Below are 24,832 nucleotides of genomic sequence, written 5' to 3'. Positions count from 1 at the left end.
ATGCCAGTTTTCTTTCTCCTGATAACGACATCCTCCTGGGTAGTCCCCGCCCGGAGATCCGAATGGGGGACTATTTTACCTCAGGAATATTTTACCCAAGAGGACGCCATCATCATTTAACCATACAGTAAAGCTGCATGCCCTCGGGAAAAATCACGGCCGTAGTTTCCCCTTGCTTTCAGCCATTCGCAGTACCAGCACAGCAAGGCCGTTTTGGTTAGTGTTACAAGGCCAGATCAGTCAATCATCCAGACTGTTGCCCCTGCAACTACTGAAAAGGCTGCTGCCCCTCTTCAGGAACCACACGTTTGTCTAGCCTCTCAACAGATACCCCACCGTTGTGGTTGACCTACGGTACGGCCATCTGTATCGCTGAGGCACGCAAGCCTTCCCACCAACGGCAAGGTCCATGGTTCATGGGGGGCAACACTGTGTAAGTTATTTGAAATACATACATTCATTTTCAGTGTCCGTATTTCAGCCTGCCATTTTTCTTTAAAGAACTGAATTATTGTTTTTAGCGAATAATATTTCTAATGTTGTTGTTGGTTGTAAATCGGGGCATATTGCACTAACTTGGGGACCGATTCCGCCTCTGTTTTCAGAAAGCAGCGTGGCTTGGCGTCTATTCATCAAGTAAGTAAAATAAAAAACATTTGACGAGAGCCGATCGCAGGTTCGACTTGAACTGTCGTAGTGGCGATTTAGCAATAGTAATTCTGGCCTCCTAGCATGTGATGCGGCAGATGCGATATATATATATATATATATATTTTCCTTTATTGAATTTCGATTCCCCCCCGAAGGGGGCGGGCTGGCAGCAGCTTAGTATGCCGCTCGTCAGCCTACAGACTTTGTTAGAATGATGAAGAGAATAAATAATAAAAACAGGCGATAAAATCGGAGACTTAAAGAGTAACATGGCGAAAAGAAATCGTGGAACTTAAAACAAAGAACAAAGGGATGATGACGCTATGAAAATACATACAAAGCAGACAGGTAAAACAATAGACAGACAATTAAAAACACACGGCGACAGTCTGGTTTCTGTTCGCAAAAGACATAAAATTCACACCCAGCGACAGCATGGTTTCTGTTCGCAACATGAGAAAGACGAACAACACTGAACAGTCACTGGAACACTGCACTAAAAAGTTGGCAAATGTGACATACCACAGCCGAGAGCAGGTGGGGGGAAACTGGACAGATGATGGGAAAATAAAAAAAGGATGGAGGATGAGGACCCATAAGAGGGGTGGGGGGGGGGCGATGGGCAGACGCGACAGGGAGTGGGGTAGGCATAGGAGGGGAATACAAAAGGACTCGGGGGGGGGGGGAAGGGAGGTAGGGAGAGGTTTAGTGGGGAGAAAACAGGATGGAAGGGGGGAAGAGGGAGCCCAGGGAAAGGACAGAGGAAAGGAGGGGGAGTGAGGATCAGAGTTGATAGGAGGGATAAATGGAGGGAGAGAGGGCATCATCTGGGAGGGGGAGTTGACGGAAGCCACCTTGGGAAAGGAGATGGAGGGTGCAGAGATGGAGGGTAGGGGGGACACAACGGTGAAGACGTGGCAGGGGGCGGGGATGGGAGAGGAGAGGAGCAACCAGGGAGTGAGGGGGTTCAAGACGGCGGGTGGTGCAGAGGATGCGGATATGTTCGAGGAATAGGAGCAGATGGGGGAAAGGAATGAGATCATAGAGGATCCGCGTGGGGGCGGGAGGCGTGTATGGAAGGCAAGGCGGAGTGCATGACGCTCAAGGATCTGGAGGGACTTATAGAATTGGGGGGGGGGGGGGGCAGATATCCAGGCAGGACTGGCATAACAGAGGATGGGACGGATTAAGGATTTGCAGGTGTGGAGGATGGTAGAGGGGTGCAACCCCCATGTCCGGCCAGAGAGGAGTTTGAGGAGGCGGAGGCAGTTGTGGACTTTGGATCGGTTGGAGCGGAGATGAGGGATCCAGGTGAGGTGACGGTCAATGGTGAGGCCAAGGTAGGTGAGGGTGGGGGTGAGGCGGACAGGACGGGCGCAGACAGTAAGGGAGAAATCCAGGAGCTGGAAGGAGCAAGTGGTACGACCTACGATGATTGCCTGGGTCTTGGAAGGGTTGAGTTTCAGGAGCCACTGGTTACACCATGCAGCAAAAAGGTCAAGGTGAGTCTGGAGAAGGCGTTGGGACCGTTGGAGGGTAGGAGCGAGGGCGAGGAATGCGGTGTCATCAGCATATTGCAAGAGGTGTACTGGAGGGGGGGTTGGGGCATATCTGCCGTGTACAGGAGGTAGAGGAGAGGGGAGAGGACAGAGCCCTGGGGCACACCTGCAGAGGGGTAGAAGGTGTGGGAATTGGCATTATGGATGGTAACATAGGAGGGGCGGTGGGAGAGGAAGGAGGCCACCAGACGGATGTAGTTGATAGGAAGGGTGTAGGTTTGGAGTTTAAACAAGGGACCGGGATGCCAGACACGGTCATAGGCCTTTTCGAGGTCAAGGGAGACAAAAATGGCGGAGCGATGGGAGTTAAGCTGGAGGGAGAGGAGATGAGTGAGGTGGAGGAGTTGGTCATCAGCAGAGAAGGAAGGTCGAAAGCCACATTGGGTGTTTGGGAGGAGGTGGTTTTGGCAGAGGTGGTGATGGGTGCGCCGGGAAAGGATGGATTCCAAGAGCTTGCTGAACACCGATGTGAGACAGATAGGACGATAGGAAGAGGCATCAGATGGAGGCTTGTTGGGTTTGGAGAACATCAGGATACGGGAGGGTTTCCACAGGTTGGGATAAAAGCCAGTGGCAAGGATGACATTGTAGAGGGTGCCAAGCATTGAAAGGAAGGAGGGAGGGCAGTGTTTGTGGTGGCAGTAGGTAGCGCAGTCGTAGCCGGGAAGCTAGGAGGAAGGGGAGGAACAGAGGTATTCGTACGATCCATGACATCAGAGAAGAGGGAATAATCAAAGTGGGGATCATCTGGGATGGAAAAAACATCAGACAGGTGGGAGGCAAAGTGGTTGGCCTTACCGAGGTTGTCCGGAAAGGGACGGTCATTAAGGAGGAGAGGGTACTGGGGGGTGGGGCGGTTCCCAGTAAGGCGCTGATGCGATATACGTCTGTGTAAAACTTAAATATGTGTTGTCTCTCTACAATGTTCGGGATGCAGCTTGTTAGAGAGTAAAGCAGCCACTATAATTCCAAAAAAAGAGGAAGTATTTATCGTGAAACACAGCGCATAACTTCATTACCTTGCCAACCGCAAAATCGCCTTACTTACAATTTTAAAGTATCTGTACTTTTCAGTGTATACAGGGTGGTCCATTGATCGTGACCGGGCCAAATATCTCACGAAATAAACGTCAAGCTTGTCTAGCTTGAAGGGGGAAACCAGATGGCGCTATGGTTGGCTCACTAGATGGCCCTGCCATAGGTCAAACGGATATCAACTGCGTTTTTTGAAATAGGAACCCCCATTTTTTATTACACATTCGTGTAGTAAGTAAAGAAATATGAATGTTTTAGTTGGACCACTTTTTTCGCTTGCCTTGGTGCAAGTCTTACTTCATTCGACGGCACATTGGGCGACCTGCGCACCGGGTGGGGATGAAATGATGATGATAAGGACAACACAACACTCAGTCCCTGAGCGGAGAAAATCCCCGACCCAGCCGAGAATCGAACCCGGGCCCGTTGGACGGCAATCCGTCACGCTGACCATCTTTTTTTCTTTTTAATATATAATTTTTTTCGCTTTTGTTCGTTGCACCTGCTCATGGCAGACGTCGTAAGACATCCGTTTAAGTTCGTTGTTGATCAATTAACTCAGTTTTTTTAATTACAGACGACAGCTAACCCTCTGACCGAACACGCTGAGCTACCATGCCGGCTTTTCATTTTGTTCGCTTTTGTTCGTTGCATCTGCTCGGGGCGGACGTCATAAGACATCCGTTTAAGCTCGTTGTTGATCGATTAACTCAGTCTTTTTAATTACAGACGACAGCTAACCCTCTGACCGAACACGCTGAGCTAGCGTGCCGGCTTTTCATTTTGTTCGCTTTTGTTCATTGCATCTGCTTGGGGCGGACGTCGTAAGACGTCCGTTTAAGTTCATTGTTGATCGATTAACTCAGTTTTTTTAATTACAGACGACAGCTAACCCTCTGACCGAACACGCTGAGCTAGCGTGCCGGCTTTTCATTTTGTTCCCTTTTGTTCATTGCATCTGCTCGGGGCGGACGTCGTAAGACATCCGTTTAAGTTCGTTGTTGATCGATTAACTCAGTTTTTTTTTTGTATTACAGAGGGCAGCTAACCCTCTGACCGAACACGCTGAGCTACCGTGCCTTCTTTTCATTTTGTTCCCTTTTGTTCGTTGCATCTGCTCGGGGCGGACGTCGTAAGACATCCGTTTAAGTTCGTTGTTGATCGATTAACTCAGTTTTTTTAATTACAGACGACAGCTAACCCTCTGACTGAACACGCTGAGCTACCGTGCCGGCTTTTCATTTTGTTCCCTTTGGTTCGTTGCATCTGCTCGGGGCGGACGTCGTAAGACATCCGTTTAAGTTCGTTGTTGATCGATAAACTCAGTTTTTTTAATTACAGACGACAGCTAACCCTCTGACCGAACACGCTGAGCTACCATGCCGGCTTTTCATTTTGTTCCCTTTTGTTCATTGCATCTGCTCGGGGCGGACGTCGTAAGACATCCGTTTAAGTTCGTTGTTGATCGATTAACTCAGTTTTTTTTGTATTACAGAGGGCAGCTAACCCTCTGACCGAACACGCTGAGCTACCGTGCCTTCTTTTCATTTTGTTCCCTTTTGTTCGTTGCATCTGCTCGGGGCGGAGGTCGTAAGACATCCGTTTAAGTTCGTTGTTGATCGATTAACTCAGTTTTTTTTTTGTATTACAGAGGGCAGCTAACCCTCTGATCGAACGCGCTGAGCTACCGTGCCGGCTATTCATTTTGTTCCCTTTTGTTCGTTGCATCTGCTCGGGGCGGACGTCGTAAGACATCCGTTTAAGTTCGTTGTTGATCGATTAACTCAGTTTTTTTAATTACAGACGACAGCTAACCCTCTGACTGAACACGCTGAGCTACCGTGCCGGCTTTTCATTTTGTTCCCTTTGGTTCGTTGCATCTGCTTGGGGCGGACGTCGTAAGACATCCGTTTAAGTTTGTTGTTGATCGATTAACTCAGTTTTTTTAATTACAGACGACTGCTAACCCTCTGACCGAACACGCTGAGCTACCATGCCGGCTTTTCATTTTGTTCCCTTTTGTTCGTTGCATCTGCTCGGGGCGGACGTCGTAAGACATCCGTTTAAGTTCGTTGTTGATCGATTAACTCAGTTTTTTTTGTATTACAGAGGGCAGCTAACCCTCTGACCGAACACGCTGAGCTACTGTGCCTTCTTTTCATTTTGTTCCCTTTTGTACGTTGCATCTGCTCGGGGCGGACATCCGTTTAAGTTCGTTGTTGATCGATTAACTCAGTTTTTTTAATTACAGACGACAGCTAACCCTCTGACTGAACACGCTGAGCTACTGTGCCGGCTTTTCATTTTGTTCCCTTTGGTTCGTTGCATCTGCTTGGGGCGGACGTCGTAAGACATCCGTTTAAGTTTGTTGTTGATCGATTAACTCAGTTTTTTTAATTACAGACGACTGCTAACCCTCTGACCGAACACGCTGAGCTACCATGCCGGCTTTTCATTTTGTTCCCTTTTGTTCGTTGCATCTGCTCGGGGCGGACGTCGTAAGACATCCGTTTAAGTTCGTTGTTGATCGATTAACTCAGTTTTTTTTGTATTACAGAGGGCAGCTAACCCTCTGACCGAACACGCTGAGCTACTGTGCCTTCTTTTCATTTTGTTCCCTTTTGTACGTTGCATCTGCTCGGGGCGGACATCCGTTTAAGTTCGTTGTTGATCGATTAACTCAGTTTTTTTAATTACAGACGACAGCTAACCCTCTGACTGAACACGCTGAGCTACCGTGCCGGCTTTTCATTTTGTTCCCTTTGGTTCGTTGCATCTGCTTGGGGCGGACGTCGTAAGACATCCGTTTAAGTTTGTTGTTGATCGATTAACTCAGTTTTTTTAATTACAGACGACTGCTAACCCTCTGACCGAACACGCTGAGCTACCATGCCAGCTTTTCATTTTGTTCCCTTTTGTTCGTTGCATCTGCTCGGGGCGGACGTCATAAGACATCCGTTTAAGTTCGTTGTTGATCGATTAACTCAGTTTTTCTTGTATTACAGAGGGCAGCTAACCCTCTGACCGAACACGCTGAGCTACTGTGCCTTCTTTTCATTTTGTTCCCTTTTGTACGTTGCATCTGCTCGGGGCGGACATCCGTTTAAGTTCGTTGTTGATCGATTAACTCAGTTTTTTTAATTACAGACGACAGCTAACCCTCTGACTGAACGCGCTGAGCTACCGTGCCGGCTTTTCATTTTGTTCCCTTTGGTTCGTTGCATCTGCTTGGGGCGGACGTCGTAAGACATCCGTTTAAGTTTGTTGTTGATCGATTAACTCAGTTTTTTTAATTACAGACGACTGCTAACCCTCTGACCGAACACGCTGAGCTACCATGCCGGCTTTTCATTTTGTTCCCTTTTGTTCGTTGCATCTGCTCGGGGCGGACGTCGTAAGACATCCGTTTAAGTTCGTTGTTGATCGATTAACTCAGTTTTTTTTGTATTACAGAGGGCAGCTAACCCTCTGACCGAACACGCTGAGCTACTGTGCCTTCTTTTCATTTTGTTCCCTTTTGTACGTTGCATCTGCTCGGGGCGGACATCCGTTTAAGTTTGTTGTTGATCGATTAACTCAGTTTTTTTAATTACAGAGGGGAGCTAACCCTCTGACCGAACACGCTGAGCTACCGTGCCGGCACCACTCAGCTATCGGTGCGGATAACAGTGCAGTGACCGACGGCTTTCACCTACCGACCGAGAGCAGAGGCTTTTGCGAAGAGCTATCAGTGCTAACAAACAAGGAACACTGTTTCAAATAGCCACATAAATCAATGTGATGTGTATGACGAATGTATTTGGTGGGACAGTGTGGCGAAATATGTCGTTATCACGTCAATTGGATCATCGACGACTGGGAAACCATGGCTTCATCAGAAGTGTAGCGATTTCAGTTGGTAAGAGCTGATGGTAGTGTTCCAGTGCGGTGCAGAGCCCACGATGCCATGGAACCAAGTTGTCAAGAAGGCACAGTGCAAGCTGACGGTAGCTCCGTAATGTTATAGACTGTGTTTACATGGAATGGACAGGGTCCTCAGGTTCAATTGAACCGATCATTGGCTGGAAACAGTTATGTTCGGCTGCTTGGAGACCATTTGCAGTCATTAATGGACTTCATGTTCGCAAATAGCGACGGAATTTTTATGGATGGCAATGCGCCATGTCACCGTGCCACAATTGTTCGAAGAACATTCTGAACAATTCAGCCGAATGATTTGGCCACCAGATTTCCCGACGTGGACCCAAATGAACATTTATGGGACCTAATCGAGAGGTCAGTTCGTGCACTTTCACAATTTATGGACGGCTATAAAGGCTGCGTGCCTCAGTATTCCTGCAGGGCACTTCCAACGACTTACTGAGTCCGTGCCACTTCGAGCTGCTGAACTTTGGTGCTCAAAAGGAGGTCCTACACGATATTCGAAGGTATCCCATGATTTCTGTCACTTCAGTGTATTTAGATTTCTCGACCTGGGTGAATGACCATCCATTGTCTGGCCTATCGTTCATAACATCATATGCGTTCAAAAGCGCCATGAATGTAAAGTGTAACGACTACGTACGATGTGTGATGTGGGGCAGAAAGCACAAAATAATTACTTTTTTGACGTGACTAATTCAATGAGACCAAGGTTATATTCATGTGATGAATAACCACCTAATACTAAAAAGAAAGGCTTGTTCTCTGAGGGATTTGAGAGCTTTTCTTTCTTTTGGATGAAAAGAAACATGGGGAGCATGAAATACCCCGAAGCATATACTGAAATCTCTACAGTAACTGAAGCCCCAGCCTCTGCATAAAATATGCAACTGACTTGTTTTCCGCCTCTTAGGGCCAAAACTTTGGATGGTTTGTTTGGGAGTGTGACTATTCCCATTTCATCTACGTTATAAATATCAGTGGGTTTTTTGTAAATTGGCTCCAATAAAAAAATATTCGCCAACATGTACTTTATTAAAGATCCTGGTTCTTTGCCTGGCATTTGTCTCTGATAAAAGAATGTTGGGTGCCATTCTTGTCTGCCAGTTTATGCGTGAGTTTTCTTAGGTCATACAAAGTGGCTCCAAATAACCTTCCCTTTAAAAGTAACAAACGGTTAGCAAGCTCCAATCCATGTTCGGGTGTGAGTACTTTAGGATATCTTCCCAACTGTTTTTCTGCTGTCGGCTCAGATGTAAGCTTTTGCAACCGAGCTGTCTTCACTCTGTCCTCCAGACGCGATTGTGGCACACCACTGGTTTCAGTTGCCCGCTTGATAGCAGACATCATTGAATCCTGTGACCACTTTTTCCTGTCGGTCTTTCGTACGTAATTCCTTGCCACGGCTTCCTATAAAAAAGAGGCCAGTTTACTATCGTGGTTTTGTCCCTATAATACATTTTAAAGATATAACTAGGAAAATTGTTGATGTTTTTATTTCTTAACACTTAAAAAATTCTGGTTCAGGACTGTTGGCTGGCAGACAACATTTTATCCCTGACATGTAAAAACACCAGGAGAAAAAGTTTAAAAAACATTTAAAACATCAGAACACCCATGTATCGTAAGTATTCTTTAATGTTCGGGGCAAAATCTGGCGAAGCTAGTAGATCCGATTTTGCGCCACAGTGCAAGATTGAACAAAACATGACGTTGGAAAGTTAGCATTCACATTATGTGCATCATACAAACATTGAAATATACTGAAAAACATAATTGTTCGAAGAAGTTACTTAACTATTTTTTATTGAATACTGCTCCAAGAAGTGCAGACATCGGTGAAAATTTCAGCAAAAAATTTTAAAAATATCGAGAAGGAAAAGCAACAGGTGTTCGCTCATGACGGCTGAAAGGCGGTTTCTTCTAGTTCCGAGGGTTATCAGACAGATAGGAGGACCAGTCACGGAAATCTGAAGCCACTCGGTTTCATCCGCATATCCGATTTTACCCTACTTTCACCTACTAGGCACGTCTGAAGGAGTAGACTCTGCAGGCGATCTGGGGCTGTCTGAAACAGAAAAATATGTATTGGCAAATTGCGAATACGATAAGACATAAACTGTACACTTAATTGGTGACACAAGAGAATTTGTGCTGGATCGGGCGAGAACCGCATTTCCGGCTTATCGCGAGCGGTCGCCTTAACCCCTTCGGCTAGCCCACCCCCGCGGACTGAAACAAACTTCATTATTTCACTGTGTACACGTCCTGTAGTCGCACACTTACTGTAACTCTCGCAGAGAGAGAGAGACATTATTATTACAGTATTACAGCGCCTGTGTTATTCAGAATTACGATGCAAAGTCCGAAGGGCAAGCACTGCGGCAACTAAGTCGTTATGAAATACACTCCTGGAAATTGAAATAAGAACACCGTGAATTCATTGTCCCAGGAAGGGGAAACTTTATTGACACATTCCTAGGGTCAGATACATCACATGCTCACACTGACAGAACCACAGGCACATAGACACAGGCAACAGAGCATGCACAATGTCGGCACTAGTACAGTGTATATCCACCTTTCGCAGCAATGCAGGCTGCTATTCTCCCATGGAGACGATCGTAGAGATGCTGGATGTAGTCCTGTGGAACGGCTTGCCATGCCATTTCCACCTGGCGCCTCAGTTGGACCAGCGTTCGTGCTGGACGTGCAGACCGCGTGAGACGACGCTTCATCCAGTCCCAAACATGCTCAATGGGGGACAGATCCGGAGATCTTGCTGGCCAGGGTAGTTGACTTACACCTTCTAGAGCACGTTGGGTGGCACGGGATACATGCGGACGTGCATTGTCGTGTTGGAACAGCAAGTTCCCTTGCCGGTCTAGGAATGGTAGAACGATGGGTTCGATGACGGTTTGGATGTACTGTGCACTATTCAGTGTCCCCTCGACGATCACCAGTGGTGTACGGCCAGTGTAGGAGATCGCTCCCCACACCATGATGCCGGGTGTTGGCCCTGTGTGCCTCGGTCGTATGCAGTCCTGATTGTGGCGCTCACCTGCACGGCGCCAAACACGCATACGACCATCATTGGCATCAAGGCAGAAGCGACTCTCATCGCTGAAGACGACACGTCTCCATTCGTCCCTCCATTCACGCCTGTCGCGACACCACTGGAGGCGGGCTGCACGATGTTGGGGTGTGAGCGGAAGACGGCCTAACGGTGTGCGGGACCGTAGCCCAGCTTCATGGAGACGGTTGCGAATGGTCCTCGCCGATACCCCAGGAGCAACAGTGTCCCTAATTTGCTGGGAAGTGGCGGTGCGGTCCCCTACGGCACTGCGTAGGATCCTATGGTCTTGGCGTGCATCCGTGCGTCGCTGCGGTCCGGTCCCAGGTCGACGGGCACGTGCACCTTCCGTCGACCACTGGCGACAACATCGATGTACTGTGGAGACCTCACGCCCCACGTGTTGAGCAATTCGGCGGTACGTCCACCCGGCCTCCCGCATGCCCACTATACGCCCTCGCTCAAAGTCCGTCAACTGCACATACGGTTCACGTCCACGCTGTCGCGGCATGCTACCAGTATTAAAGACTGCGATGGAGCTCCGTATGCCACGGCAAACTGGCTGACACTGACGGCGACGGTGCACAAATGCTGCGCAGCTAGCGCCATTCGACGGCAAACACCGCGGTTCCTGGTGTGTCCGCTGTGCCGTGCGTGTGATCATTGCTTGTACAGCCCTCTCGCAGTGTCCGGAGCAAGTATGGTGGGTCTGACACACCGGTGTCAATGTGTTCTTTTTTCCATTTCCAGGAGTGTACATGAAATGTGTTCGCAGTTGCGAATGGACAACCATCAGATCACGACAATGAAAATTCGTACCGTACCGGAACTCGAGTTATGGTCTGGAGTGCGATTTCGTTTGGCAGCGCCGGCCGGAGTGGCCGAGCGGTTCTAGGCGCTGCAGTCTGGAACGGCGCGACCGCTGCGGTTGCGGGTTCGAATCCTGCCTCGGGCATGGATGTGTGTGATGTCCCTAGGTTAGTTAGGTTTAAGTAGTTCTAAGTTCTAGGGGACTGATGACCACAGAAGTTAAGTCCCATAGTGCTCAGAGCCATTTGAACAATTTTTTCGTTTGGCAGCAGGATTACTCTCGTGATTATCCCACGCATCCTGATTGAAAATTTGTTCGTCAATTTGGTGATTCGACCCGCTGTGCTGCCATTCATGAACAGCAGCCCAGGGGGTGTTTTCTAACAGGATACCGCTCGCCAACATACCGCTGTTGTAACCCAACGTCCTCTACACATCGTCGACACGTTGCCTTTGCCTGCTCAAATACCAGATCTGTCTCCAATCAAGTAAATGGTGGGACATTGTCTGGCGACATCTCGAGCGTCATCTACAAACAGCGCAGCCGTCCCTGTGTTGGCCGACCAAGTGCAACAGGCATGAAACTCGATCTTGCAAACTGTCATCTGGCATCTGCTGTACAATGCATCATAATGCATGTACGTTTGCACTCTTGCATTTAACATTCCGGCAGTTACACCGGTTGTTAATGCACAAGCATTGCGCATATGCAATGGCTTATATCGCGCTTACATTAAGCTGTGAACTTGCTTGTTAATCACTTAAATATGTCACCTATACAACTGTGTTCCCGAAATTTCGTTACTCTACACTAATTATTTTTTGGTGTTGCGATTTTTTCTCGTCACTGTAGGTCTACGAGGGAACCACACAAAACAGGACTAACAGGGGATATCTAAAGTATGCAGAGAAGGGCAGTTCAAATGGTCACAGGTTTCCTGTGGTGTCACCGCCAGACACCACACTTGCTAGGTGGTAGCCTTTAAATCGGCCGCGGTCCATTAGTATACGCCGGACCCGCGTGTCGCCACTGTCAGTGATTGCAGACCGAGCGCCGCCACACGGCAGGTCTAGAGAGACTTACTAGCACTCGCCCCAGTTGTACAGCCGACTTAGCCAGAGATGGATCACTGACAACTACGCTCTCATTTGCCGAGACGATAGTTAGCATAGCCTTCAGCTACGTCATTTGCTACGACCTAGCAAGGCGGCGTATTCATTTGATATTTATATTAATGCCTGTACAGTCAAGAGAGATGTTCTACAATTGTGGATTAAAGCTAAGTATTACATCAACTACGTACTTTATTTGCTACTATTAATTCCTTTAACTGTTCCAGACCTCACGCCAATCTGCGTGAGCTTAACGCGTGCCTTTCGGCTTCCTCTCATTGTGACTTGGCTGTCTTGCCAAGTCACTACATTTCGAAAATGTGATTTTCACTCTGCAGCGGAGTGTGCGCTGATATGAAACTTCCTGGCAGATTAAAACTGTGTGCCGGACCAAGACTCGAACTCGGGACCTTTGCCTTTCGCGGGAAAGGGCTGTACCATCTTTTTGTTGGTAGTTGATATCATTTTGTTCTATATTGTTCGTTGAATTTGTTCGAGGCGGACGTGCGATGACACCCGTTTAGGTTCTTCGTAGATCTGTTCACTCAGTTTTTTGTTACAGAGACTAGCTACCCCCCCCCCCCCCCCGGCCGAACACGCTGAGCTACCGTGCCGGCTGAAGGTAAAAACCATAAGAAACTAATTAATTGCTTTAAAAATGCTTATTTTTAGAAACAATATAAATTCAGTTCACATCCTGATGACCCTTTGAATAAAAGTTTACACAACATTTTCAGACATTTCATTTCCTTTTTTTATGCAACAAGACATCAGAAGTACCGGAAAGTTTAAACACCATTTTCGTCCTAGACTAAAGGAAAAGAAAACCCTGCTACCACCTCCCTCTGCAAGTGAGTAGCCCATGTATGTACAGATATTCTACAAATATCCAACGATGCAAGGTCCAAGAAAGCATCTGAACTACCCAAGCACGACTCACACCCCGTCTTCACAGCTTTACTTTTGCCAGTTTGGAAGGTAGGAGACGAGGTACTAGCAGAAGTAAAGCTGTCGGGACGGAGCGCGAAAGGAAAAGGTTCCAAGTTCGAGTCTCGGCCTGGCACACAGTTTTAATCTGCCAGGAAATTTCGGTCATAGGTTTGTTTGAATCGTGGGAGAGTGTCACAGAGAAGCTGAAAAGACTGGACTGGCAGATTTTTCAACATAGACGTAAACTACCCGGCGAAAGCCTACTTACAAACTTTCAAGAAACTGCTTTAGATGATGACTCTAGGAATATGCTACAACCCCCGTACACAACATGAGGACAAGATTAGATTAATTACAGCGCGCACAGAGACGTTTAAACAGTAATTCTTCGTGCTCTCCATACGACAACGAAAAAAGAAACGTAATAACTGTTCCAACGGGACATACCCTCTGCCATGCACTTCACAGTGGTTTGCAGATTATGGCTATAGATTTACATGTAGATATTGTGTTTCTGAGTAGTCATATGGCGGAATCCCTTTGCCTCGCTCTAAATTCTTTCCATTCCACTGCGAAGGCATGGTTTTTGAAGCTCAACCTTGCTGGTTACGTAAACCTACATCGTTTCTAGGCTGTGCGGCGGTCGTTATCAGAGTTACGGTGTCAAAGGCCAGTGGCCCAGTTTTCTGTATTTGGTGGGCTGTGTTCTACCTTCTGCACCACCAACGCACGCCTCGCAGTAAGCTCTCAGCAACTAGACCCGATCGTGGCGTGCGCTCACAGAAGGCTAGTGAATAGATGGGAGTACAGCAGACGGCGTACAGTCCTGGTTCAGCACACAAAACCACGCAGTTCCTGCTCAGTCAAAAAGGTGGAAGGACCCATTGTTGTATGGTTATACTATTGTCGAACAATCCAGTTTTAGTCAGTGTGACACTGCTCTGGAAGACTTGCGATCAACTGAGACGGAAGACACAGATAAATTTATTTCGACAACTCTGTAATCATTGGGAGCAGTGGCTACGAGACGATTATTCAAAGTGGTTTGTAGAATCTGTGAGTCTGATGACATACCTTCAGACTTTTGGAAAATATCATCCACACATTACCAAAGTTAGAAAGGGCAGATAACTATCGCATAATCGACTTAACAGCTGATAAACGTAACACAAAAATATGGGATTTATTTTGTGACGATGTGAAGGAATTCTGCTACCTTGAAAGCAAAATTATGTGTGATGGATGAAGCAAGGAGGACATGAAAAGCAGACTGGCACATGTAAGGAGGAATTACTAGTCCGAATGAAGACCTCTTGTATCAAGCGTTGGCCTTAATTTAAGGAAAACATTTCTAAGAATTTATGGCTGGACCTCAATATTGTAATGCAGTGAGTCATGGACCGTGGGGAAAGCAGAGTAGTAGACAACTGGCCGGTCTGAGATATTTTATAAAAGGATATTGAAAATTAGGTGGACTTATACTAAATGAGGAGGTTCCACACAGGATCGGCAAGAAAAGGAACATGTGGAAACACTGAGAGGAAAGGACAGGTGAAGCGACATTTTAGTGAGATCCGAGGGAATAACTTCCACGGTACTAGAGGGAGTTATATGGCGGGGCAAAAACTACAGGGGAAAACAGAGAATCTAAAATGTCAAATAAGTAACTGAGGTCGATGAGTGCAAGTGCTCCTCTAAGACCAAGGTGTTGGCGCTGGAGAGAAATTCGTGGCGTGCCGCACGCATCAAACCGGCCAGAGAAACGATGATGCCATCTCCCACGTCCCAAAAAATATATGTGAAGACATGAAACAATAAAATGTATTTTAAACTGGCAGTTTTCTATTTCAGATTCCGTTGTATGAATGGGGTACTTTTCTTTCTGGATCATCAATCTTCTAACTGATTTGATGCTGCTGGTCATGAATTTCTCTCCTTTGCCAAACTCTTCATCTCAGAGCAGCATTTGAAACTTACGCCCTCAGTTATATGCTGGACGTATTCCAATCTTTGTCTGCCTCTACAGTTTTTACCCACCACAGCTTCCCCTAGTACCATGGATGTTACTCCCTGATGCCCTAACACACGTCCTATCATCCCAGCCCTTCTTTTTGTCAGTGTTTTCCACATATTCCTTTCCTCGCCGATTCTGCGGAGAACCTCCTCATTCCCTACCTTATCACTCCACCTAGTATTCAACAATCATCTGTAGCACCACATCTCAAACACTTCCATTCTCTTCTGTTCCGGTTTTCCCACACCCCATGTTGCACTACCATACAATGCTGTGTTCTAAACGTACATTCTCAGAAATTTCTTCCTCAAATTAATGCAGATATTTGATGCTAATGGGATTCTTTTCGCTAGAAATGCCACATTTGCCTGTGCTAGCTTCCTTTTTATGCCATCTTTCTTTCGTCCATCGTGTGTCAGTTCGGTTTCAAGATGTCAGAATTTCCTCATACGTCTATTGGGTGGTCCCCGACTTTGATGTTACGTGTATCACTAGTCTCATTTCTGCTACTCCTCATTTCTTCTGTCTGTATTCACTTCACTCTCAGACCATATTCTGTCCTCTTTAAAGTGGTACTTTAACTCTTCCTCACGTTCACTGATGACACCATCGCCATCAGCGAATCTTATCGTTGACCACACCTGAAACTAACTTTTACTTCCGTCATTGCTTCTTCGACGCACAGACTGAACAACAGGGGCGAAAGACTGCGTCCCTGTCTTGTACTCTTTCTAATCCGAGCACTTCGTTCTTTGTCCTCCATTCTTAACGTCCCCTCTAGGTTCTTGTATATACTACGTGTTGTCCATTTTCCCCTATAGCTTAAACACGTTTTTCCTAGAATGTCGAACATCTTGCATAATTTTGTACTGTCGAACTTTTTATAGCTCGACATATTCTATGAACGCGCCTTGATTTTTCTTCAATCTTGCTTCCATTATCAAGCGCAACCTCAGAACTGTCTATCTGGTACGTTTACCTTTCCTAAAGCCAAACTGAACGGCACCGAAGAGATCCTCGATTTTCTTTTCCATTTTTCAGTATATTATTCTTGTCAGTAACTTTGATGTTGTTAAGCTGATTGGGCGATAGTTCTCCTACTTATCTGCCCTTGCCGTCTTTGGGGATGTGCGGATGGTATTTTTACGAAAGCCAGATGGTATTTCTCCATTTCACAGAAAGTACACAATAACTTAAACAGTCGTTTGATTGAATTTTTCCAGAATGATTTTAGAAATTCCGGAGGAACGTAACATGTGCCTTCTGCCTAATTTTAACGCAAGCCTTCCGAAGGTTGTCAATCTCTGACTGTAGTACAGGATGCATCATGTCATCCACATCGACTTCAATTTCTTTTCCATCACGCCACTCTACATCCTCCTCGTAGAAGAGTTCCATCTACCGGCTCTGCCGTCTTCGTTTAACAACGGAATTCATGCAGTGGTGTTAATATTGACTCTTTCGTTTTTAAATGCAGTGAAGGTTGTTTTGATTTTTCTGTGCTTTCTGAAGAAAAGAGAAGCATCCAGAACAGAAAGAAACGAAACGTAACTTCACGCTTTGAGAGACTGTCTGATGTTATTTCAGTGATTACAATATCGGTTTGTGAGACTGCCTGATGTTATTTCAGTGATTACAATTGAAAGGTGGCTACATTGAGCCACAGCGCCAGAGATTGCGCCAAAGAGTTTTATTCGGCCGCCTCCACTGGCAGTTCTTGTCGAGAAGTCGTGGTGGAGAGTGCTTGTCGAGATGTGGCAGTGGTCAGTGCTTGTTGAGAAGTAGTAGGAGTCGAGTCGGTGTTGAGATGTTGTAGTAGGGAGTGCTTGTTCCATGTTTTATGCAGTTGTTTGATGGGTTAGACAGCAGATGTTGTTCGAATGGAGATATTGTAATGATCAGAGTGCTTTTCGACAATATATATGAAGGTAAAAAAAATTCCCTTTTCTTTTTATTATTTCAATGTCTTAAACAATGCCTCGTCACAGGTTCAGTCAACAAAGCACCTGGCTTGTGTTCTTGTATTAGAGTGTAATTCTGGTTTTCTTGCGCAATTATAGTATTTCTATTTTTTTTAATTACTTCAGTATAAATGATATTTAAAATTTCTTGTCTTATTGAAGAAGAACCGTGCCAGATGTGTACGTTGAATCACACTTCCACACACAGAACAGTTACACTTGTGCTTTGGTTTCGTATGTTTTATAGTTGCTGGGGACTTAATTAATTAATTGTGTTAACGGAAATTTTCATTTCATTCTTTGTTGTTGTTCTATGCAGTCAGATTGCGTACTAAAACTAGTCAGGGCCAACCGTTTACGAGACTTCGTAATCGGACTTACAACTACTAAAAAATTAAAAGTATATTTAATTAAGCCCCCATGCACAATATCGAGTCAAATTTACAAACAACTTGGCACTATGAATCGAGTTACCTGGATGTCGTCGCAACCTCTCTGGCATCTCTTGAGGCAAGTTGTCGCTGTTGTAACTGGTCGTTGATATCCTGGATACTGGAAATGAATACGTGCGAGCTGGTCCCACATATTCTATCGGGAACAGGTCTTGGGATCTTGATGACCACGGGATTACCTCAACATCGCGCAGAATCTTCGAAGATACATGCGCCATGTGTGGACGATCGCCGGCCGCGGTGGTCTCGCGGTTCTAGGCGCGCAGTCCGGAACCGCGCGACTGCTACGGTCGCAGGTTCGAATCCTGCCTCGGGCATGGATGTGTGTGATGTCCTTAGGTTAGTTAGGTTTAAGTAGTTCTAAGTTCTAGGGGACTGATGACCACAGCTGTTAAGTCCCATAGTGCTCAGAGCCATTTTTTGTGGACGATCATTATCCTGTTGAAAAATGGCACCACAATACTACCAAAGACAGGCAACACATGAGGACGCTGAGTGTCTGTGACGTATCGTTGTGCCATCGGACTTCTCTGCCAGTAACAGCAGCCATACCCGATGGCTCCCACACCATGACGCCGGGACCAACACCGCTGTGCCTCTCCAAAACATTGGGGGGATGGGACGCCTCGATGTCATAGCAGGCGATGACGGTCATCCGGGGAAGTGCAGAATAACGATTCGTTGTGCTGATTCGTGCCACGCCATTCACTAGTACTCCGGTCACGACACCACTCCACACACAACCGTCTGTGTTACGGTGTTAACAGCAGCCTACACGTGTGCAGTAATTTCCTAGTCCAGCTGCTGCTAGTCTCTGTTCAACGGTGCGGTACGACACAGAATGTTGCAGGGAGTCTGTTAGTCTACTAGGTCCCAGATGGCAAGCGGACGTGAAGGATTGCGGTGTGCCTCATGCACAGTGAGACGATCCTCGCTTGTGATGGTCAGACCACTTCATGACGAACGTGCCTGCCCTCACGTTCCCATGTAGTCAACATCGGCCAGCTGTCATATACGAATACCCATAAAACTGGATTTTGCACGATTCGACAAACCGGCCAAACGGACACCCGCAATGAGGCCCCTTTGAAACTGATGCTGATAATGCTGTCTCACACGAGTACACGTCATGTCTATATCCTTCACAGTGGTCACTCATCTGACCCTATTCATACCCCTTACATACCCTACCAGGCCTGGTAACAACACTAATGCAGGTACATCTACATCTACATATATATATACTCCGCTAGCCACCAAGCGGTGTGTGGCGGAGGGCACAATTCGCGCCAGTCATATCCCCCCACCCCCCTACATGTCACAGATAATTTCAACTCTAATGATTTACGTACCCGCCGATGGAATGTTACGTGTAAGAAGTTACATTAACGTCCGACCATATCCTGTGGGTGCTTCACTTTTTCTTTTTTTTCTCAGGCGCTGTTCACTCAGTACGTTAAGCAAGAAGTAACGTAAGCCAAAGGAAAATTTGGCAATGAAATTAAATTTTAGGGATAAGAAATAAAAAACTTTGAGGTTTGTCGATGACATTGTATTACGTTATAGACAGCAAAGGACTTGGAAGAGCGGTTAAACAGAATGGGTAGCGTCTTTAAAGGAGGATACAAGATAATGAAATGTAGTCGAATTAAATCAGCTGATGCTGAGGGAAGATTAGGAATCGAGACACTTAAAGCAGTAGATGATTTCTCCTGCAGCCATTTCACCTTAGCTCTCCTGGAATTTCTATTTATTTCGTTTCTAAGTGGCTTATACCGCTGTAATATTGTCTTAGTCTGTTGTTTCCCCGTATTTTACCCCTGCTACTTCCAGAATTTTAAAGAGAGTATTCCAGTCAACATTGTTAAAAGCTTTCTCTAAGTCTACAAATGCTATAAACGTTGCTTTACCTTTCCTCAACCTCTCTTATAAGATAAGTCGTAAGGTCAGTATAGCGTGCGTTAAGACTGAAATACCTAGAAAATATCTTTTGATTCACATTTCAAATTATAAATGATAAAAGCTTTTCGTATATCACCTGGTTTACTAAGAGATAAACGACGCCCTATGAACAGTGTGAATATTCAGCCTCGCACTAGAACAATTCATTACGTCTGACATAAGAACGTCCCCAATGAGATTAAATTATTAACTGTGTGTCACATTGGAAAGGAGTAAGTATGAAACACATAAAAAATAATTTGAGCTCCAAGGTTGCCACAGGATCTTGCAACAAGACTCTAAATAGTATTGGTATGGTTTATGAAACAATAATAACATATTAAAGACACCTTGGTGTTTATTTTTCTTTTGCACACTGTCAGAAAATATTCGAGTGTGCCACGTGTAAACCTATTATACTATTAACAAGTTCTTTTCTTCTGTTACGACCACTTCTTCTCCTATAATGGTGGCATTCGATCATTTGCATATGTTTTTGATTACTGGCGGAACAGAACTCATTACATGCTCGCTCTGTATAGACTGCTAATCAAGACTGCTAGTTCATAATTGTAGTATTTCATTACGGAAGGAAGAAACTAAAGAACTACTATTTCATTAAGTAAATTACTTTTTTTGGCTTCTTGCGGCAAGCTACACAGTCATTACAATTGCTTATGTTAGTGACTACAATTAAATTTTAAATACACAGCTATTACAAATTCAGTCTTTGATATCTGTTTCCTGTAGGTAACGTACTATTAAACATACAGAAGCAGGCAGAAATGAACGCTCTAACTAATCTGTGTTTTAGAATTATCTCAGACAGAGCTTAATCGCTGATTTATTACTTTGATATTTTATCAAAAACTTACGAATATAGTTCCAACCCACGATGCCACGATTATTAGAGTAATAGATTGTTGCTGGAAGGACATATTCAGCTCATACCCTGCCTGAGAAGGGAACAAGACATAGTTGCAGCCTATCGCGTTGGGCAGCAAAATAACTGATAAAGGTTGAAGTAGAGAGGATATAAAATGAACAATGGGCATGTCAAGAAAAGCATTACTGAAGAAGAGAAATTTGTTAACATCGAATATACACTCCTGGAAATGGAAAAAAGAACACATTGACACCGGTGTGTCAGACCCACCATACTTGCTCCGGACACTGCGAGAGGGCTGTACAAGCAATGATCACGCGCACGGCACAGCGGACACACCAGGAACCGCGGTGTTGGCCGTCGAATGGCGCTAGCTGCGCAGCATTTGTGCACCGCCGCCGTCAGTGTCAGCCAGTTTGCCGTGGCATACGGAGCTCCATCGCAGTCTTTAACACTGGTAGCATGCCGCGACAGCGTGGACGTGAACCGTATGTGCAGTTGACGGACTTTGAGCGAGGGCGTATAGTGGGCATGCGGGAGGCCGGGTGGACGTACCGCCGAATTGCTCAACACGTGGGGCGTGAGGTCTCCACAGTACATCGATGTTGTCGCCAGTGGTCGGCGGAAGGTGCACGTGCCCGTCGACCTGGGACCGGACCGCAGCGACGCAAGGATGCACGCCAAGACCGTAGGATCCTACGCAGTGCCGTAGGGGACCGCACTGCCACTTCCCAGCAAATTAGGGACACTGTTGCTCCTGGGCTATCGGCGAGGACCATTCGCAACCGTCTCCATGAAGCTGGGCTACGGTCCCGTACACCGTTAGGCCGTCTTCCGCTCACGCTCCAACATCGTGCAGCCCGCCTCCAGTGGTGTCGCGACAGGCGTGAATGGAGGGACGAATGGAGACGTGTCGTCTTCAGCGATGAGAGTCGCTTCTGCCTTGGTGCCAGTGATGGTCGTATGCGTGTTTGGCGCCGTGCAGGTGAGCGCCACAATCAGGACTGCATACGACCGAGGCACACAGGGCCAACACCCGGCATCATGGTGTGGGGAGCGATCTCCTACACTGGCCGTACACCACTGGTGATCGTCGAGGGGACACTGAATAGTGCACGGTACATCCAAACCGTCATCGAACCCATCGTTCTACCATTCCTAGACCGGCAAGGGAACTTGCTGTTCCAACAGGACAATGCACGTCCGCATGTATCCCGTGCCACCCAACGTGCTCTAGAAGGTGTAAGTCAACTACCCTGGCCAGCAAGATCTCCGGATCTGTCCCCCATTGAGCATGTTTGGGACTGGATGAAGCGTCGTCTCACGCGGTCTGCACGTCCAGCACGAACGCTGGTCCAACTGAGGCGCCAGGTGGAAATGGCATGGCAAGCCGTTCCACAGGACTACATCCAGCATCTCTACGATCGTCTCCGTGGGAGAATAGCAGCCTGCATTGCTGCGAAAGGTGGATATACACTGTACTAGTGCCGACATTGTGCATGCTCTGTTGCCTGTGTCTATGTGCCTGTGGTTCTGTCAGTGTGATCATGTGATGTATCTGACCCCAGGAATGTGTCAATAAAGTTTCCCCTTCCTGGGACAATGAATTCACGGTGTTCTTATTTCAATTTCCAGGAGTGTAGATTTAAGTGTTGGGAAGTGTTTTTTGATAGTATTTGTATGGAGTGTAGCCATATATGGAAGTGAGAAATGAACGATAAACCGTTTAGATACGAAGAGAATAGAAGCTTTTGAAATGTGGTGCTACAGAAGAACGCTGAAGATTAAATGGGTAGGCTCAAATGGTTCAAATGGCTCTGAGCACTATGCGACTTAACTTCTGAGGTCATTAGTCGCCTAGAACTTAGAACTAATTAAACCTAACTAACCTAAGGACATCACACACATCCATGCCCGAGGCAGGATTCGAACCTGCGACCGTAGCGGTCACTCGGCTCCAGACTGTAGCGCCCAGAACCGCACGGCCACTCCGGCCGGCTTAAATGGGTAAGTCTCGTAACTAATGAGGAGGTGCCGAACAGAATGATGGAGAAAAGAAATTTGTGGCACAATCTGACTAGAAGAAGGGATCGGTTGGCAGGACACATAAGGAGACATCAAGGTACCACCAGTTTAGTATTGGAGGAAAGTTCGGGGGGGGGGGGGGGTTGACATTAGAAATTGTAGAGAGAACCATGAGATGAGTACAGTAAGTAGATTCAGAACGACGTAATTTGCAGTAGTTATTAGGATAGATTAGCTTGGAGAGCTGCGTCAAACCAGTTTGACTGAAGACTTCAATAAAATCAAAAGATAAATTCAAATAACTGTTGCAAATTTAAACTTCTTTCAAAACTAGAGTTCTGCTTAGACAACAAAAATCTTTCTAGAAACGGGATTTTCGTGCCATATTAAGTAAGAGGCTCCGGAAAGGCTCAAAATCATGAAAAGCTCAATTTTTACTTTTTTGCGTTTTCTGAATCTGCAGACTATTACCTTTTAATAGATATATAATTTATTCAATTCCGAAGACTACAACTATTTTTAAATTTTTTTTGAAATGTGTTCTACATGGGCGTGACCCACTGTGGCGCTGTTAAACTGCTGTCAAATGGTGTTATTATTAACGTCCGTGTTCATCAGGTACATTTTAGTCTGCCTCATGCAATAATGGAGGTGATAAAACCTATTTTCAGAGACTTAGCAGCACCTGAACTGTTGAAAAAGTGTATTCACGGAAAAACTCAAAACCCCCAATGAAAGTGTAAATAGTGTTATATGGTCGAGAATCCCCAAGACTGTATTTGTTGGAATAGAAACACTTCACTTTGGTGTGTATGATGCTGTTGCGACTTTCAATGATGGCAACATTGTAAGGTGCAAGGTATTTACAAATATGGGAATGAAGATAGGTTCTAACATGGTACGAGCGATGCTTGCTTTAGACAAGGAACGCCTTCGGGCTGCAGACAGGGCTGTAAAGAGTCTAGAAATACAAGCAAGAGTAAACAGGAGGAGGAACAAGAGGAAGCTGGAGGAGGATTTTGCAGAGGATGAAGATAATCCATCCTATGGACCTGGAATGCACTAAAAAGTTAATCCAATCATTGTCACTCGATTCCCAAAACTTTTATTTTCTCATACTAATTACATGTTTTCTAAGGATCTTCCAAACATATTTGTTTCAAACTTTCAGTAAATGTTACACAGTACCTTCTGCATAATTTAACACACCCTTTTTCCAAAAAACTGTATATTTTGAATATATAAATAAAACTTTGGAAAAATGTTGTGAATTTTCATTACAATTGAAAAAAAAATAATCTTTAATAACTGAACTAAAATTTTGTAAAATATCTGTGTTAAGTTGTAGCCCATATTCCAATAAATAATCTGTAAAAAGTTCAACTTCCTACCTCAAATACTTTGTGAGGAAAGATGTAATTAATAAGCGTTATTTTAACATTGCAAGTATAGGGCGTTCCGGAGCCCCTTAAAACAAATGCGCACTTCCGGCGAACCCTCTTAAATGAAAGACTCAAATAGGGAATTGTCATATCTTTAGAATAAAGACAAGTAAAAGAGCTGAACAAATGTTTTTTGTTTGAGACTTAAGATTATGGTATCGCTCTTACTTCTGGTTCACCCACTATATTAACACGTCAGAAGATGCTTGAGCTCCGCTACGGTCGCAGGTTCGAATCCTGCCTCTGGCATGGATGTGTGTGATGTCCTTAGATTAATTAGGTTCAAGTAGTTCTAAGTTCTAGGGGACTGACGACCTCAGAAGTTAAGTCCCACAGTACTCAGAGCCATTTGAACCATTTTTTTTTTTTTATGCTTGAGCTCAAATTTGACGTTTGAAGTAAAAGCGTTTTAAAACAATGCTTCAGTACTCTTTTTAAGGTTATGGTGTCCGCTGTTACTTGTGGTTCACCCTGTATATTAACACGTCAAAAGATACTCGAACTGAAATGTGCGGATACCTCTGGCCGAATGTCAAGAACAGCAGCGTACAGGAGACACGTGCACCGCCCACGTTCCGCCTCCTGAGGCCGATTCAAATTTTCCCCCTGTTTGCTGACAACCCTCCACGCATTTCACTCGCGCTCTGCCTAGGTCTGTGGCGCTTTCGCCCCCGCTGTTTGAGCAGCTCGCCCGCCCGCTCGCTGCGGTCGGCCACAGTTGGTGACACTTTGCCGATGCCGGCAGAGTTCGCGCACGGCGGCCGGGCCATTGATCGTCGTGGGAGACCGGCAGCTTGCGCTGAAGGCCGCAGACGAGGAGAGAAAGGAGCCTCATAAGGGGAATCCTACGGATTCTGGCGCCGGCGCTAATGGAGCTTTATGTGGTTCCCGTGTACCACACACACACACACACACACACACAGGCACCCACACACACAGGGGTTGCCCTCTCTCACACCCCGACAGCGATGCTAAAAGGACACGTCTCCATCACGAGGGAACTGCACGCTGAGGGAGCC

The 24,832-nt window shown here is 46.0% G+C and overlaps 1 pseudogene; it reads right to left on the bottom strand.

The window, feature by feature from the left end:
* LOC124802822 overlaps positions 1 to 24,583 on the bottom strand; it is a 371,933-nt pseudogene extending 347,350 nt beyond the window's left edge.
* Between the last annotated feature and the right edge of the window lie 249 nt (positions 24,584 to 24,832).

The sequence above is a fragment of the Schistocerca piceifrons genome, chromosome 6 (assembly GCF_021461385.2).
Source record: "Schistocerca piceifrons isolate TAMUIC-IGC-003096 chromosome 6, iqSchPice1.1, whole genome shotgun sequence".
Lineage (NCBI taxonomy): Eukaryota > Metazoa > Arthropoda > Insecta > Orthoptera > Acrididae > Schistocerca > Schistocerca piceifrons.
The sequence above is the reverse complement of the archived record's forward strand: the minus strand, read 5'-3'. Positions and strand labels throughout refer to the sequence as shown.